This window comes from Pleurodeles waltl, chromosome 3_1 (assembly GCF_031143425.1).
Source record: "Pleurodeles waltl isolate 20211129_DDA chromosome 3_1, aPleWal1.hap1.20221129, whole genome shotgun sequence".
Lineage (NCBI taxonomy): Eukaryota > Metazoa > Chordata > Amphibia > Caudata > Salamandridae > Pleurodeles > Pleurodeles waltl.
Genome location: NC_090440.1, coordinates 323,011,757 through 323,027,672, shown reverse-complemented (window position 1 = coordinate 323,027,672; position 15,916 = coordinate 323,011,757).

The window sequence follows — 15,916 nt, the reverse complement described above, 5'->3', positions numbered from 1 at the left end:
GGCCCTCCTCCACCCGCAGGCATCCGCTGGTGCCTCATCCCTGTTGTCTAGTGGGCTTCTGGTAAGCGTTGCTAGACTCGTGTGCATTGTGCCGTTTCTCTGATTTTGTGACTGTATTCTGTGCCTTGCTTTTTTGTACCATTTGTCTCCATCCGTTTCCATTTGTGCCTTTTCTTGCTTTTGTGACTGCTTTTGCCCCTTGTGCGCTCCCATTGTCGGCTCTCTGAGCCGCTTTCCCCGCCGCTGCCTCCCTGCGGCCCGCCCCCCTCGCGACCCCATTCGCTGCTCCCTCCCGCCTCCCAGCTGCTCCTCCCTCCCCCACCCCTTCTTAATGGCGGTCGCTGCACATCGAGGCTGAGCGACCTCTGACCTGCCTTTGGTCAGGAGCTCGCTCCCCCATGCCCGCAGCACCACCTTGCTGTGTCCGTGTCCCTGACCCCTGCCCATGCTGCTGCTCGTGTGTTAGAGGCCCTCCTCCACCCGCAGGCATCCGCCTGCACCTCATCCCTGGTGTCTAGTGGGCTTCCGGTAAGCGTCGCTAGACTCGTGTGCATTGTGCCGTTTCTCTGATTTTGTGACTGTATTCTGTGCCTTGCTTTTTTGTGCCATTTGTCTCCATCCGTTTCCATTTGCGCCTTTTCTTGCTTTTGTGACTGCTTTTGCCCCTTGTGCGCTCCCATTGCCGGCTCTCTGAGCCACTTTCCCCGCCGCTGCCTCCCTGCGGCCCCGCCCCCCTCGCGCCCCCATTCGCCGCTCCCTCCCGCCTCCCAGCTGCTCCTCCCTCCCCCCTCCCTTCTTAATGGCGTTTGCTGCGCGTCGAGGGTGAGCGACCTCTGACCTGCCTTTGGTCAGGAGCTCGTTCCCCCACGTCCGCAGCACCACCTTGCTGTGTCCGTGTCCCTGACCCCTGCGCACGCTGCTGCTCGCGTGTTCGAGGCCCTCCTCCACCCGCAGGCATCCGCTGGCGCCTCATCCCTGTTGTCTAGTGGGCTTCTGGTAAGCGTTGCTAGACTCGTGTGCATTGTGCCGTTTCTCTGATTTTGTGACTGTATTCTGTGCCTTGCTTTTTTGTACCATTTGTCTCCATCCGTTTCCATTTGTGCCTTTTCTTGCTTTTGTGACTGCTTTTGCCCCTTGTGCGCTCCCATTGTCGGCTCTCTGAGCCGCTTTCCCCGCCGCTGCCTCCCTGCGGCCCCGCCCCCCTCGCGCCCCCATTCGCCGCTCCCTCCCGCCTCCCAGCTGCTCCTCCCTCCCCCACCCCTTCTTAATGGCGGTCGCTGCACATCAAGGCTGAGCGACCTCTGACCTGCCTTTGGTCACGAGCTCGCTCCCCCATGCCCGCAGCACCACCTTGCTGTGTCCGTGTCCCTGACCCCTGCCCATGCTGCTGCTCGCCTGTTCGAGGCCCTCCTCCACCCGCAGGCATCCGCCTGCGCCTCATCCTTGGTGTCTAGTGGGCTTCTGGTAAGCGTCGCTAGACTCCTGTGCATGGTGCCGTTTCTCTGATTTTGTGACTGTATTCTGTGCCTTGCTTTTTTGTGCCATTTGTCTCCATCCGTTTCCATTTGTGCCTTTTCTTGCTTTTGTGACTGCTTTTGCCCCTTGTGCGCTCCCATTGCCGGCTCTCTGAGCCATTTTACCCCGCCGCTCCCTCCCGCCTCCCAGCTGCTCCCCCCCCCTCAATTCTTAATGGCGGTCGCTGCGCGTCGAGGGTGAGCGACCTCTGACCTGCCTTTGGTCAGGAGCTCGCTCCCCCACGTCCGCAGCACCACCTTGCTGTGTCCGTGTCCCTGACCCCCGCCCATGCTGCTGCTTGCGTGTTCGAGGCCCTCCTCCACCCGCAGGCATCCGCCTGCGCCTCATCCCTGGTGTCTAGTGGGCTTCTGGTAAGCGTCGCTAGACTCGTGTGCATTGTGCCGTTTCTTTGATTTTGTGACTGTATTCCGTTTCCATTTGTGCCTTTTCTTGCTTTTGTGACTGCTTTTGCCCCTTGTGCGCTCCCATTGCCGGCTCACTGAGCCGCTTTCCCCGCCGCTGCCTCCCTGCGGCCCGCCCCCTCGCGCCCCCATTCGCCGCTCCCTCCCGCCTCCCAGCTGCTCCTCCCTCCCCCTCCCTTCTTAATGGCGGTCGCTGCGCGTCGAGGGTGAGCGACCTCTGACCTGCCTTTGGTCAGGAGCTCGCTCCCCCACGTCCGCAGCACCACCTTGCTGTGTCCGTGTCCCTGACCCCGCCCACGCTGCTGCTCGCGTGTTCGAGGCCCTCCTCCTCCCGCAGGCATCCGCCTACGCCTCATCCCTGGTGTCTAGTGGGCTTCTGGTAAGCGTCGCTAGACTTGTGTGCATTGTGCCGTTTCTCTGATTTTGTGACTGTATTCTGTGCCTTGCTTTTTTGTGCCATTTGTCTCCATCCGTTTCCATTTGTGCCTTTTCTTGCTTTTGTGACTGCTTTTGCCCCTTGTGCGCTCCCATTGCCGGCTCTCTGAGCCATTTTACCCCGCCGCTCCCTCCCGCCTCCCAGCTGCTCCCCCCCCCTCAATTCTTAATGGCGGTCGCTGCGCGTCGAGGGTGAGCGACCTCTGACCTGCCTTTGGTCAGGAGCTCGCTCCCCCACGTCCGCAGCACCACCTTGCTGTGTCCGTGTCCCTGACCCCCGCCCATGCTGCTGCTTGCGTGTTCGAGGCCCTCCTCCACCCGCAGGCATCCGCCTGCGCCTCATCCCTGGTGTCTAGTGGGCTTCTGGTAAGCGTCGCTAGACTCGTGTGCATTGTGCCGTTTCTTTGATTTTGTGACTGTATTCCGTTTCCATTTGTGCCTTTTCTTGCTTTTGTGACTGCTTTTGCCCCTTGTGCGCTCCCATTGCCGGCTCACTGAGCCGCTTTCCCCGCCGCTGCCTCCCTGCGGCCCGCCCCCTCGCGCCCCCATTCGCCGCTCCCTCCCGCCTCCCAGCTGCTCCTCCCTCCCCCTCCCTTCTTAATGGCGGTCGCTGCGCGTCGAGGGTGAGCGACCTCTGACCTGCCTTTGGTCAGGAGCTCGCTCCCCCACGTCCGCAGCACCACCTTGCTGTGTCCGTGTCCCTGACCCCGCCCACGCTGCTGCTCGCGTGTTCGAGGCCCTCCTCCTCCCGCAGGCATCCGCCTACGCCTCATCCCTGGTGTCTAGTGGGCTTCTGGTAAGCGTCGCTAGACTTGTGTGCATTGTGCCGTTTCTCTGATTTTGTGACTGTATTCTGTGCCTTGCTTTTTTGTGCCATTTGTCTCCATCCGTTTCCATTTGTGCCTTTTCTTGCTTTTGTGACTGCTTTTGCCCCTTGTGCGCTCCCATTGCCGGCTCTCTGAGCCATTTTACCCCGCCGCTCCCTCCCGCCTCCCAGCTGCTCCTCCCCCCCCTCACTTCTTAATGGCGGTCGCTGCGCGTCGAGGTTGAGCGACCTCTGACCTGCCTTTGGTCAGGAGCTCGCTCCCCCACGTCCGCAGCACCACCTTGCTGTGTCCGTGTCCCTGACCCCCGCCCATGCTGCTGCTTGCGTGTTCGAGGCCCTCCTCCACCCGCAGGCATCCGCCTGCGCCTCATCCCTGGTGTCTAGTGGACTTCTGGTAAGCGTCGCTAGACTCGTGTGCATTGTGCCGTTTGTGTGATTTTGTGACTGTATTCTGTTCCCATTTGTGCCTTTTCTTGCTTTTGTGACTGCTTTTGCCCCTTGTGCGCTCCCATTGCCGGCTCTCTGAGCCGCTTTCCCCGCCGCTGCCTCCCTGCGGCCCGCCCCCTCGCACCCCCATTCGCCGCTCCCTCCCGCCTCCCAGCTGCTTCTCCCTCCCCCTCCCTTCTTAATGGCGATCGCTGCGCGTCGAGGGTGACCGACCTCTGACCTGCCTTTGGTCAGGAGCTAGCTCCCCCACGTCCGCAGCACCACCTTGCTGTGTCCGTGTCCCTGACCCCCGCCCACGCTGCTGCTCGCGTGTTCGAGGCCCTCCTCCACCCGAAGGCATCCGCCTCCGCCTCATCCCTGGTGTCTAGTGGGCTTCTGGTAAGCGTTGCTAGACTCGTGTGCATTGTGCCGTTTCTCTGATTTTGTGACTGTATTCTGTGCCTTGCTTTTTTGTGCCATTTGTCTCCATCCGTTTCCATTTGTGCCTTTTCTTGCTTTTGTGACTGCTTTTGCCCCTTGTGCGCTCCCATTGCCGGCTCTCTGAGCCGCTTTCCCCGCCGCTGCCTCCCTGCGGCCCGCCCCCTCGCGCCCCCATTCGCCGCTCCCTCCCTCCTCCCAGCTGCTCCTCCCTTCCCCTCCCTTCTTAATGGCGGTCGCTGCGCGTCGAGGGTGAGCGACCTCTGACCTGCTTTTGGTCAGGAGCTCGCTCCCCCACATCCGCAGCACCACCTTGCTGTGTCCGTGTCCCTGACCCCGCCCACGCTGCTGCTCGCGTGTTCGAGGCCCTCCTCCACCCGCAGGCATCCACCTGCGTCTCATCCCTGGTGTCTAGTAGGCTTCTGGTAAGCGTCGCTAGACTTGTGTGCATTGTGCCGTTTCTCTGATTTTGTGACTGTATTCTGTGCCTTGCTTTTTTGTGCCATTTGTCTCCATCCGTTTCCATTTGTGCCTTTTCTTGCTTTTGTGACTGCTTTTGCCCCTTGTGCGCTCCCATTGCCGGCTCTCTGAGCCGCCTTCCCCGCCGCTGCCTCCCTGCGGCCCGCCCCCTCGTGCCTCCATTCGCCGCTCCCTACCGCCTCCCAGCTGCTCCTCCCTCCCCTCTCCCTTCTTAATGGCGGTCGCTGCGTGTCCGCGCTGCTGGCGCGCCGGAGGCGCACCAGAAGCAAGCCCGTCTGCGCCCGTCCGCGCCTGGACCGTGCCCAGCGCCACCCCCCCTGGTCCGCACGACCCCCACACCGCCAGACGACTCTACACGGCCAACCAGCTCAACGCTCTCAACCCCAGCCGCTTCACAACATGCTTCCAGTCCTCACCGAAGAACACCAAAGGACCCTTCTCCTGCCGCGCCTGCAACTTCACCTGCAACAGAACGAGGAAACCTGCAACAACCGGTACTAACCACCTCCACTGCATACTCCTCAACACACGCTCCGCACGCAAGCACGCCATTGAGCTCTGGGACCTGCTCGACACCACCGCCCCAGACGTACCCTTCCTGACCCAAACCTGGTGGAACGACTCCTCAGCACCTGACATCGCCATAGCCATCCCGGGCGGCTACAAGATCACCAGAAGGGATCGCGCCAACGGAATCAGAGGACGAATAGCCATCGCCCACAAATCCACCCTCAAAATCCACACCCACACGGACGACACCCTCAAGACCGCCGAACACCTGTACTTCCAAATCCACACAGACCCCAACACCACTCTCAGAGGAACGCTCATCTACAGACCCCACGGACCACGAGCACCCTTCAGCGAATCCATCGCCGACCTCACCAGCACCCACGCGCTCTCTTCTACAGACTACATCCTCCTCGGAGACCTTAATTTCCACTTGGAGAACAACAACGACGCCAACACCGCATCTCTGATCGACAACCTCTCCAACCTCGGCCTCAGACAACTCGTCACTACACCCACCCACATCGCCGGCCACACGCTTGACCCGATCTTCTCCGCAAGCACCCACATCACCTTCAACCACACCACTGAACTTCACTGGACTGACCACCACTGCATCCACTTCACATTCAAGAAGCATATCGAGCACCACCACACCCAACAACCACCCCGCCGTCGCTGGGGCAAAGTCACCGAAGACCAGCTGACCAGCACCCTCGCCCAGAACCCACGCACCGACCCCACAGACCCAGACGCCGCCGCACTCAACCTCCGACGGTGGGTCAACGACTGCGCCAACACCCTCGGACCACTCAAGAGACCCACCGACAACCAAGACAGAAAAAAACCGCCTGGTTCACAGACGAGCTCCTCACCTCCAAACGCGTCTGCCAGAAACAAAAAAAGAAATAGCTCCTCGAGCGCACACCCGACAGCCTTACAGCCCACAAGGATGCCACCCGCAAGCACCACCCGCTAATCAGACTAGCCAAGCGATCCCACTTCACAGAATGCCTGAACAACAACGCACACGACAGCAAAGAGCTCTTCTGCATCGTGAAAGAGCTCTCCAACCCCAGCGCCAACATCAACGACATCCCACCATCCCAAGAACTCTGCGACGCCTTGTCCACCTTTTTCTATCAGAAGATCACCGACATCCACGACAGCCTCAACACCACGCCCACGACGGACCCCACCCCTGAAAACTCCACCTGCACCAACCGCTTGACCGCTTGGACCAACGTAGACGACACAGAAACACGCAAGATCATGAATTCCATCCACTCAGGATCTCCATCAGACCCATGCCCCACCACGTATACAACAAAGTCGACTCTACCATCGCCCCCCAACTTCGAAAGGTCATAAACATATCCTTCGAAACTGCGACATTCCCAGAAAGCTGAAAGCACGCCGAAATCCAAGCCCTCCTTAAGAAGCCCAAAGCAGACCCCAACGACTTCAAAAACTTCAGACCGATCTCCCTGCTCCCCTTCCCGGCGAAGGTCATCGAGAAGATCGTAAACGCTCAGCTAAACCACCACCTCGAGGACAACTCCATCCTGGACCCCTCCCAGTCCGGTTTCAGACGTAACCACAGCACCGAGACTGCCCTTCTCGCCACCACAGACGACATCAGACAGCAAATGGACAACGGCGAAACATCAGCCCTCATCCCCCTGGACCTATCCGCCGCCTTCGACACGGTCTGCCACCGCACCCTGAAAACACGCCTCCACGAAGCCGGAAAACAAGGAAAAGCCCTCAACTGGATCTCCTCATTCCTCTCTGGCAGAACCCAGAGAGTCCGCCTCCCACCCTTCCGCTCCGAAGCCACCAACATCATCTGCGGCGTCCCCCAAGGCTCCTCGCTCAGCCCGACGCTGTTCAACATCTACATGGCCACCCTCGCACAAGTGGCCCGTCAACACAACCTCAACATTCTCTCTTACGCCGACGACACCCAGCTCATCCTCTCCCTCACCAAAGACCTGCACACCGCCGAAACCAACCTCTACGAGGGAATGAAGTCAATCGCCGAGTGGATGAGAAGCAGCCGCCTGAAGTTGAACTCTGACAAGATGGAGGTCCTCATCCTCGGACGCACCCCCTCCGCCTGGGACAACTCCTGGTGGCCCACCTCACTGGGACCCCCGCCAACACCTACCGACCACGCACGCAACCTGGGCTTCATCCTCGACACCTCCATCTCCATGTCCAAACATGTTAACGCAGTTTCTTCCTCCTGCTACAACACCCTCCGCATGCTCTGTAGAATCTACAAATGGAGAACAGTGACCCAGGCCCTTGTCAGCAGCAGGCTAGACTACAGCAACGCACTCTACACAAGCATCCCAGCAAAAAACATACGACGCCTCCAACGCATCCAAAACGCCTCCGCCCGGCTGATCCTCGACGTACCCCGCCGTTGCCACATGTCCCACCACCTGAGAGACCTCCACTGGCTCCCCGTGGACAAGAGGATCACGTTCAAACTCCTCACCCACGCTCACAAGGCACTCCACAACGCCGGACCAGCCTACCTGAACAACAGACTCAGCTTCTACACCCCCACCCGCCAACTCCGCTCCACCTACCTCGCCCTCGCCATCGTTCCCCGCATCCAGCGTAAAACCTCCGGTGGCAGATCCTTCTCCTTCCTCACCGCCAAGACCTGGAACACCCTCCCGACCAACCTGCGACAGACCCAGGACCTACTCGCCTTCAGGAGACTCCTTAAGACCTGGCTCTTCGACCAGTAGCAGAACCCCCCCCCCCCCACCCTCAGCGCCTTGAAACCCTAACGGGTACGTAGTGCGCTTTACAAATATTGTGATTGATTGATTGATTGATTATGTATGGGGGGCCCATGGAGTTTGGGGCGGGGAGGGGAGGGGGCCCTATCAGCTTTGGGGGGGTGATGGGGGGCTGTGGGCATTGGGGGAGGACTCTGGGGAGGGGGAGGGGGGCTGGGGAGACCCCTATCAGTGCCAGGTAAGGAATTCCCTGGCACTGATAGTGCCTACCACCATGGTTTTCGTGGCAGTACAAACGCCACAAAAACCATGGCTGTATGCAGGGTCATTATCCCGCAGGCAGACTAGTGATGGTCGCCGGTGGGAGACAGTTGTCTCCAGCCCGGAGGTCATTACCACTGTGGTGGACGGTGTGGTACATTGGTGGTTTGGCATGAGCCAAACCGCCAATGTCATAATTTGGTGGTAATTACCGCAAGCCTGTTGGTGGTGCTACCGCTAAGTTAACACCGTCCGCCAGGGTTGTAATGAAGGCCTTAGTCTTTTTCCTTAGGTATTGGCAATACACTTTCTTAGCAACCTACTGTCAGAAGAGCAACATTTGGCAGCTTTAGTGATGTACTAACATAACACAAAAGAAGTACAAATTTGGTATTGATAAACATGGTAATATGAAGCACACCATATTATTTCCCTTTTACCAAAAGAGTAGGAAGTTAGTTTTAAATGTAAACCCTAAAAGTTTGACAATTGGAAAAATGACTATTGTCTTGCACCTGGACATGTCAAGGCATGTTGTGACTTTTTAACTGTTCACTGATAATGAATTAACATGTTTAAAGATGACTCACTTACACTATGTGGGTTGTGTAGCTCCCCTAGATAAAGAGATGCAAGGATACATTTGTATATTGTGTCTGTAGGAGGTGCTGGGTCTTACAGCATATTGTCTTCTGGTAAAACCATACCACTGGAGTTCAAAGTTATCTCTGAAATCCCCCAGCTCTACTGTGGCTCACTAAGATACTATGTTGATATTAAGAACAGGAATTCTGTTTTCGTTAGCATGAATTACATGTGGGCACTGGATGTCACGATATGGGTGAAGTGTGGCCAGTTTTTGAGGCATTGGATATCTGGAGCAGAGGAGACTTTCGATCTGGCTGATGGTGTATGGGTGAGTCCAAAAGAATCCGAGCAGAGGGTGACGTTCACCAGATATTGAACCCTTAGGGTCTCCATAGGTTATAAGTTTATTTTGCGATCTGGAGATGCCTATGTGAGTGAACTGGTGTTGGGTGGAAAGGTAGGAGAAAAAAGAGAGAAGGACATAAACAGTAAACCCTGTTTCAAACTCCAGGAACATGAATGAAGTTGGAATGACTGACTACGTTAAAGGCAGCAGAAAAGTCCAGCAATATTAGGAGGGGTCATCATCATCTGTGGAGAGGAGAGGGGAGTCAATGTGTTTGTTGGAGAGCTCCGTGCTGCAGCATGATCTGAAGCCAGATGGACAGCTGTGCAGAGTGGGGGGATCTGGCATGTTTTGAGAGTTTCTAGGAAGATATCTTGAGACAGGGAGGCATTCATAGTGGTGTGTAGAGGTGGGAGAGTTTCACCAGAAATAGATTTGATAAAGGACAAAGGTAAGATATCATGTTCCTAGGAAGTGGCTTTTATAGTTGAATATGTCAGCAAGATATATGAAAAATATAGCTTTGAAGGATGACCAAGAAGGGGTGGTTGTAGGAGGAGAAGCAGGCTTGATGTTGTTGATATGCTGTTGGATCTTCTGTATGTCTTTACCAAAGAAGAGATTGATGGCACTACACTTGCCTGTGGAGTATGGTATAGGGACAGGGCTTCATTATCTTGAAGGGTGTTCTGCTTCTGTTGATGGCTTTGGTATCTTTCCCCAGTTTTACCTCCTGTTTGGTTCTTCACTTAATGTGCATTCTGTTTTCGAATGTGAGTACTTACCTTTGTATTCCAGTCAGTTGGCAGAACATCTTATAGTGGGTGGGATTTGTTCATTGAAACCCACCTCTTGTCAGGGAGACCAGATCCTCGGGGCCTGCGCACGTTCCCAACATGTCCACCACTAGACAGCTCCAAAACTCTGATAGAAATATCACAGAGCCTGAGAGAGTCCAAGTGGGGGAAAAGGGGATTAGGTAGGGAACAGCTGGGAAGGAGACCTGTAGGAAGCAAAAGGTTAAATAACACAATATCAAGATATAATCACATTGACTTTCACTAGACTATGGTTCTAAGCGTTCTCATACTGTAACCATGGATATCCTAAGAAGTGACTATAACTAGACCTCAAGAACTCTGGGTACCTGGAAAAAATCAAGAATGGTTAATACAATGTTTCATATGAGCTTTTCATGAAATGTCATATACTGTCTAGGAATACAAGAACCTTCTAGAATGTTTCAGAACAAACATTGCATTTTTAGATGAGGACAAAAGGCAATCTGAAACATTCCCTGGAAAACAATAGGATTTGTACTATGGACTTAATATGCACAACGAATGTCACGTTTTGAATTTAGCATCTTCACAGAAAATCCAAAAGCCCAGGATAAATGTGTGCACTTCAACAAACACTACACACCAAAGTTTTAATTGCCATGAAATGATCACGCACACTATTGCCGATCTGACCATCAAGTTTTACATGCTGAAAATGAATCACGCACACTGTCGATTCTAACAAGAATATGCAAATACCATGAAATGATCGCGCACACTGTTGCCGATCTGAACACCAAGTTTTACATGCGGGAAATGAATCACGCTCACTGCCGATTCGAACAAGAATATGCAAATGCCATGAAATGATCACGCACGCTGTTGCCGATCTGAACATCAAGTTTTACATGCGGGAAATGAATCGTGCACACTGCCGATTCGAACAAGAATATGCAAATGCCATGAAATGATCGCGCACGCTGTTGCCGATCTGAACACCAAGTTTTACATGCGCGAAATGAATCGCGCACACTGCCGATTCGAACAAGAATATGCAAATGCCATGAAATGATTGCGCAAGCTGTTGCCGATCTGAATGCCAAGGTTAACATGAGAGCAATGAATCGCGCACTCTGAAAGTTTCACAAGTAGGCCCAAAACTCAAGAGTCTTTGAGAACGGGGTGGGGGGCCCAGCCCTACCTCAGCCTTACCAACCTGCTCAAGGATCACCAATATAATGCGGGGAAGGCCTGGAACATCAAGGTAGGCCTCCGGAACAGGAGCTCAGGAAGTTGCTGCTGCTCTGCACCGGGACCTCTGAATAGTGGGCATGTGGAGCAGGGCTGGCTCCCTTATATAGAGTCTGGCCCAGCCCACAAACCACACCCAGTCATGCTGCAGAGAAAGCTTCTAGAAGGTCCTAGAAAGGGTCCACACCCTAACACACTCAGTAAGCCTGCCGCAATACCTTGCAAATGATCAGTTATTGCAAACATCATTAATAGTGTTTTTTCAAGGTTAAAGTCTGCAATGCAAAAGGTTAACATACTGCATACAAACACAATGCATGAATTATGCTCTTGCATAGAGGCTGGGTTTTTGCATTTTTGTCGCCCGTAGAGCACCCACTGTCCTGATGTTGACAGCACTCCCCTCTCCCAAACGCGCTCTAGGGACTGGTTTGCCTGGGTTAAGATGATGAAAACGTCTCACTAGTTGTGGAGCATGAATGTCAGATGCGGAGACCCATGAGTTACTTTCAGGACCGTAACCTTTCCAAGAGATCAGATACCACAGGTTACGACCTCCAAGTTTGGAATCCAACACCTGTTTAACTTCGTATTCCACTTCCCCCTGTACTAGAACTGGAGCTGGTTGGGAGCGTACCTTCTGGACTGCTTTTTTCAGGAGGGAAGTATGGAACATCGGATAAATAAGTAGTGACCGGGGCAACTGCAGTTTATAGGTCACTGGATTAATTTGCTGGAGGACATTGTAAGGACCTGTGAATTTGGGATTAAACATGTGCTTCTTCTTGAAGTCTATGCCCCTCATTATGACATTTGCGGTAAAAGCCGCTTACCGCCGTGCAGAAGACCGCCAACACACTGCCACAATTTCGCCACAGCTATTATGACCCACAGCACGGAATCCGCCAAAATTCAGACACCCACACAAGTCCGCCGCACCAAAGGTCAGTGATAAACTGGCGATAACAAAACCGACACCGTCACGCGAACAGAAATACGCCCACACTATCACGACACACAAATCCACGCGGCGGTCTTTCAACCGCGGTATTCCATTGGCGGTACACACCGCCGCGCTCAAAATACACACACTATTACAAAACACAGCCACATTGGACAATTCAAAATACACACACCTGATACACATACACACACCACTCCCACACACTCAATACACTATAAAACACACACCCACATCACCCACAAACCCTTACGACCACAAATCATGAACGAAAGCCAGAGAGAGACACCACCATCAACAACACTAGCATCCACAGGCACACAACACCATCACCTACATAACTTCCACCCACCTCACACAACACCCCACTACATATCAGCACACATATCACCCCACACACCACCCCACACATCACCTACACCACCCCATGGCACGGCAAAGACCCCCAGGTTCTCGGAGGAGGATCTCAGGGTCATGGCGGAGGAAATCGTCCGGGTATAACCACAGCTATTCGGATCACATGTGCAGCACACCTCCATTGCAAGGAAGATGGAGCTATTGGCGAAGAATAGTGGACAGGGTCAACGCAGTGGGACAGCACCCAAGAAATCGGGAGGACATCAGGAAGAGGTGGAACGACCTACAGGGGAAGGTTCGTTCCGTGGTCTCAAGACACTGGCGGTTCAGCGGACTGGCGGCGGACCCCCTCCTTCTCCCCCACAACTAACAACATGGGAGGAGCAGGTCTTGCCGATTCTGCATCCTGAGGGCCTCGCAGGAGTAGGTGGAGGAATGGACTCTGGTAAGTCAAATCTTAACTATTACATCCCCCACGATACCTGCATGCTATCACATACCCCACCCTCACCCCCATCACTCCAACACCTCACAAATGTCCCAACATCACAAACCACCCATCCCAACACCAAGCCCTGCATGCAACACCAAAGCATGGACACCCATCACTAAAGCATGCCCACTGCACATACCCATACACCCCCCTAAACCATCATCACACAAGGTCTCACACAGGAATGCTAGCACTGGGGTACACAGTCACCCACCCATTGCACACCTTGACACACACAGATGCTATAATTATGCCTTTATACTCCTGCAGCCTGGCCCATCGGGGACCTTGGGACAGTTGGTTCCCCACACACAGTCACAGGCCACTACAGACCTTCCCCCCTCTGGAAACACCAGCACAGCACCCAGCCAGCGGGCCCATACCTCCGTCCCCAGGACACGTCAATCAGCTGTGTGTCCACCACTACAGGGAACCCAGGCTAACCCACCACCCCAACAACAACAGGGACCTGGGGGCAGTGGTATTGGGCACACGGTCCAGGGGACGGAAGCCCAGGAACACAGGGGAACTGGGAGGGCTGCTGTGCGACAGGGGGCGGACAGGCCCTGGGAACCCACTCTCCACGAGGCCCTCTCCTCCATCATGGGAGCCTACCACCACTCCCAGGAGACGATGGCAACAGTACTGGCCAAGTTTCAGGAGACCCAGCGCCTGCAGGAGGAACAGTATATGGGCTTTAGGGAGGAACTCAGAACCATAAATTCCACCCTGGGTACCATCGTAGGGGTGCTGAAGGAAGTACTCAACACCAGGAGGGACACTGTGGCACTACAAGGGGCCCCTGACACTAGCCTGGACGATGAACTGCCCACCACCTCTGCCGACGCTAGTGGACAGGAGGCACTGCCACAGGACCACCACACCAGCACCCTACCCCCTGCAGAGGGAAAACCACCTCACAAACGGTCCCTGAGATCCAGGAACAAGATAGAGAACGATGCCAAGACCCCCGCCAAGAAATTAGACCACCCTGATTGTCATCCTACTGTCCCACTTCGTCACCCTGTCCATCCTTAAACTGCCCCATCTCTACTTCCTATGCCCATTTGGGCAATGCACCTGTGAGACTAATAGACTGGACTCTGCCATGGACATTCCTCAGCCATCACCCCTCACCATTTTGCTACCCCCTCCAATTTTGAGCACTAAAATAAACACCCTTAAAGCACAAAAGAATCTGGAGTCTGTCTGTGATTTCGGAATACTGTATTAGCAATAACTGTGGCAAAAAGCTCTTTCATCTGTAATGTCAACATACCTATGTCACACAGCTCTAGTCCATGAGGAATCAAAGCAGATGTCACACTGTGGGACCCAGATCTGTGAAATCGTAAGGGAAAGTGACAACTCAGTGACCATACACTGGGTGAAAAAGACAGACAGTAGAGAGGTAGTAGTGTATAAGTACATGTAGTAGGCAGGTTTGTATTGGCTGGATCACTGAGTCCCTGTTGTCCATGTCTTCTTCCTCTGCTTCCTCGTATTCACTGTCCACAGGCTCCACAGCTGCAACAACACCGCCATCTGGACCATCCTCCTGCAGAAAGGGCACCTGTGGTCGCAAAGCCAAGTTGTGAAGCATACAGCAGGCCACGATGATCTGGCACACCTTCTTTGGTGAGTAGAATAGGGATCCACCTGTCATATGGAGGCACCTGAACCTCGCCTTCAGGAGGCCGAAGGTGCGTTCGATCACCCTCCTAGTTCGCCCATGGGCCTCATTGTAGCGTTCCTCTGCCCTTGTCCTGGGATTCCTCACTGGGGTCAGTAGCCATGACAGGTTGGGGTAACCAGAGTCACCTGCAAATGGCGAGGGACAACTGTTAGGCACACACTAACCTGGAGGGATATCCCCAGACCCAGACAACCATTTCCACTGAGTAGCTTCCAGGTGCTCACCTAATAGCCACACACGGTGCCTCTGGAATTGACCCATCACATAAGGGATGCTGCTATTCCGCAGGATGTAAGCGTCATGCACTGAGCCTTGGAACATGGCATTCACATGGGAGATGTACTGGTCTGCCAAACATACCATCCGTACATTCATCGAATGATAACTCTTCCGGTTTCTGTACACCTGTTCACTCCTGTGGGGGGGACCAGAGCCACATGTGTCCCATCAATGGCACCTATGATGTTGGGGATATGTCCCAGGGCATAGAAATCACCTTTCACTGTAGGCAAATCCTCCACCTGAGGGAAAACGATGTAGCTCCGCATGTGTTTCAGCAGGGCAGACAACACTCTGGACAACACGTTGGAAAACATAGGCTGGGACATCCCTGATGCTATGGCCACTGTTGTTTGAAATTACCCACTTGCAAGGAAATGGAGCACTGACAGCACCTGCACTTGAGGAGGGATTCCTGTGGGATGGTGGATAGCTGACATCAGGTCTGGCTCGAGCTGGGTACACAGTTCCTGGATTGTGGCACGGTCAAACCTGTATGTGATTATCACATGTCTTTCCTCCATTGTCGACAGGTCCACCAACGGTCGGTACACCGGAGGATGCCGCCATCTCCTCACATGTCCCAGCGGACGGTGCCTATGAAGGACAACAGTGAGCACAGAGACAAACAACTCAGAGGTACGTACCCACAGCTTACACAGAACACCATTCATACTCAAAAAGTGGCCTGTATGTGTGTTGAGTCTAGGCCTAGGTATGTGTGACGCAGTTGAAAATTAAGCCATGTGGGCCCCTGAAATGGTGGCTGCCTGACCTCTAAAGTGGGACAATGGGATGTGAGGTAACTGCGCTGGCGTTGTACACCGTCGCGGTAGGCGGTCAAAGACCGCGGCGCAATGCTGCATTGGTTAACATTGGGCCCTATGGGTCACAGGACCCAATGACGATGTACGCCGGCGGTGATGGTACGCACCGCCGCGGACATGACCGCCATTTTCTATCTGTTCAATCACTCGATACCTGATATTCGACAGAAGAGGACCTACACTGCAAGTGCTGCTGTGACCTCGGTCTGGAAGAGACAATGGCTCGTGCGTCTGGGGAAAGGGCCCCTGATTTCACTGCAGAGG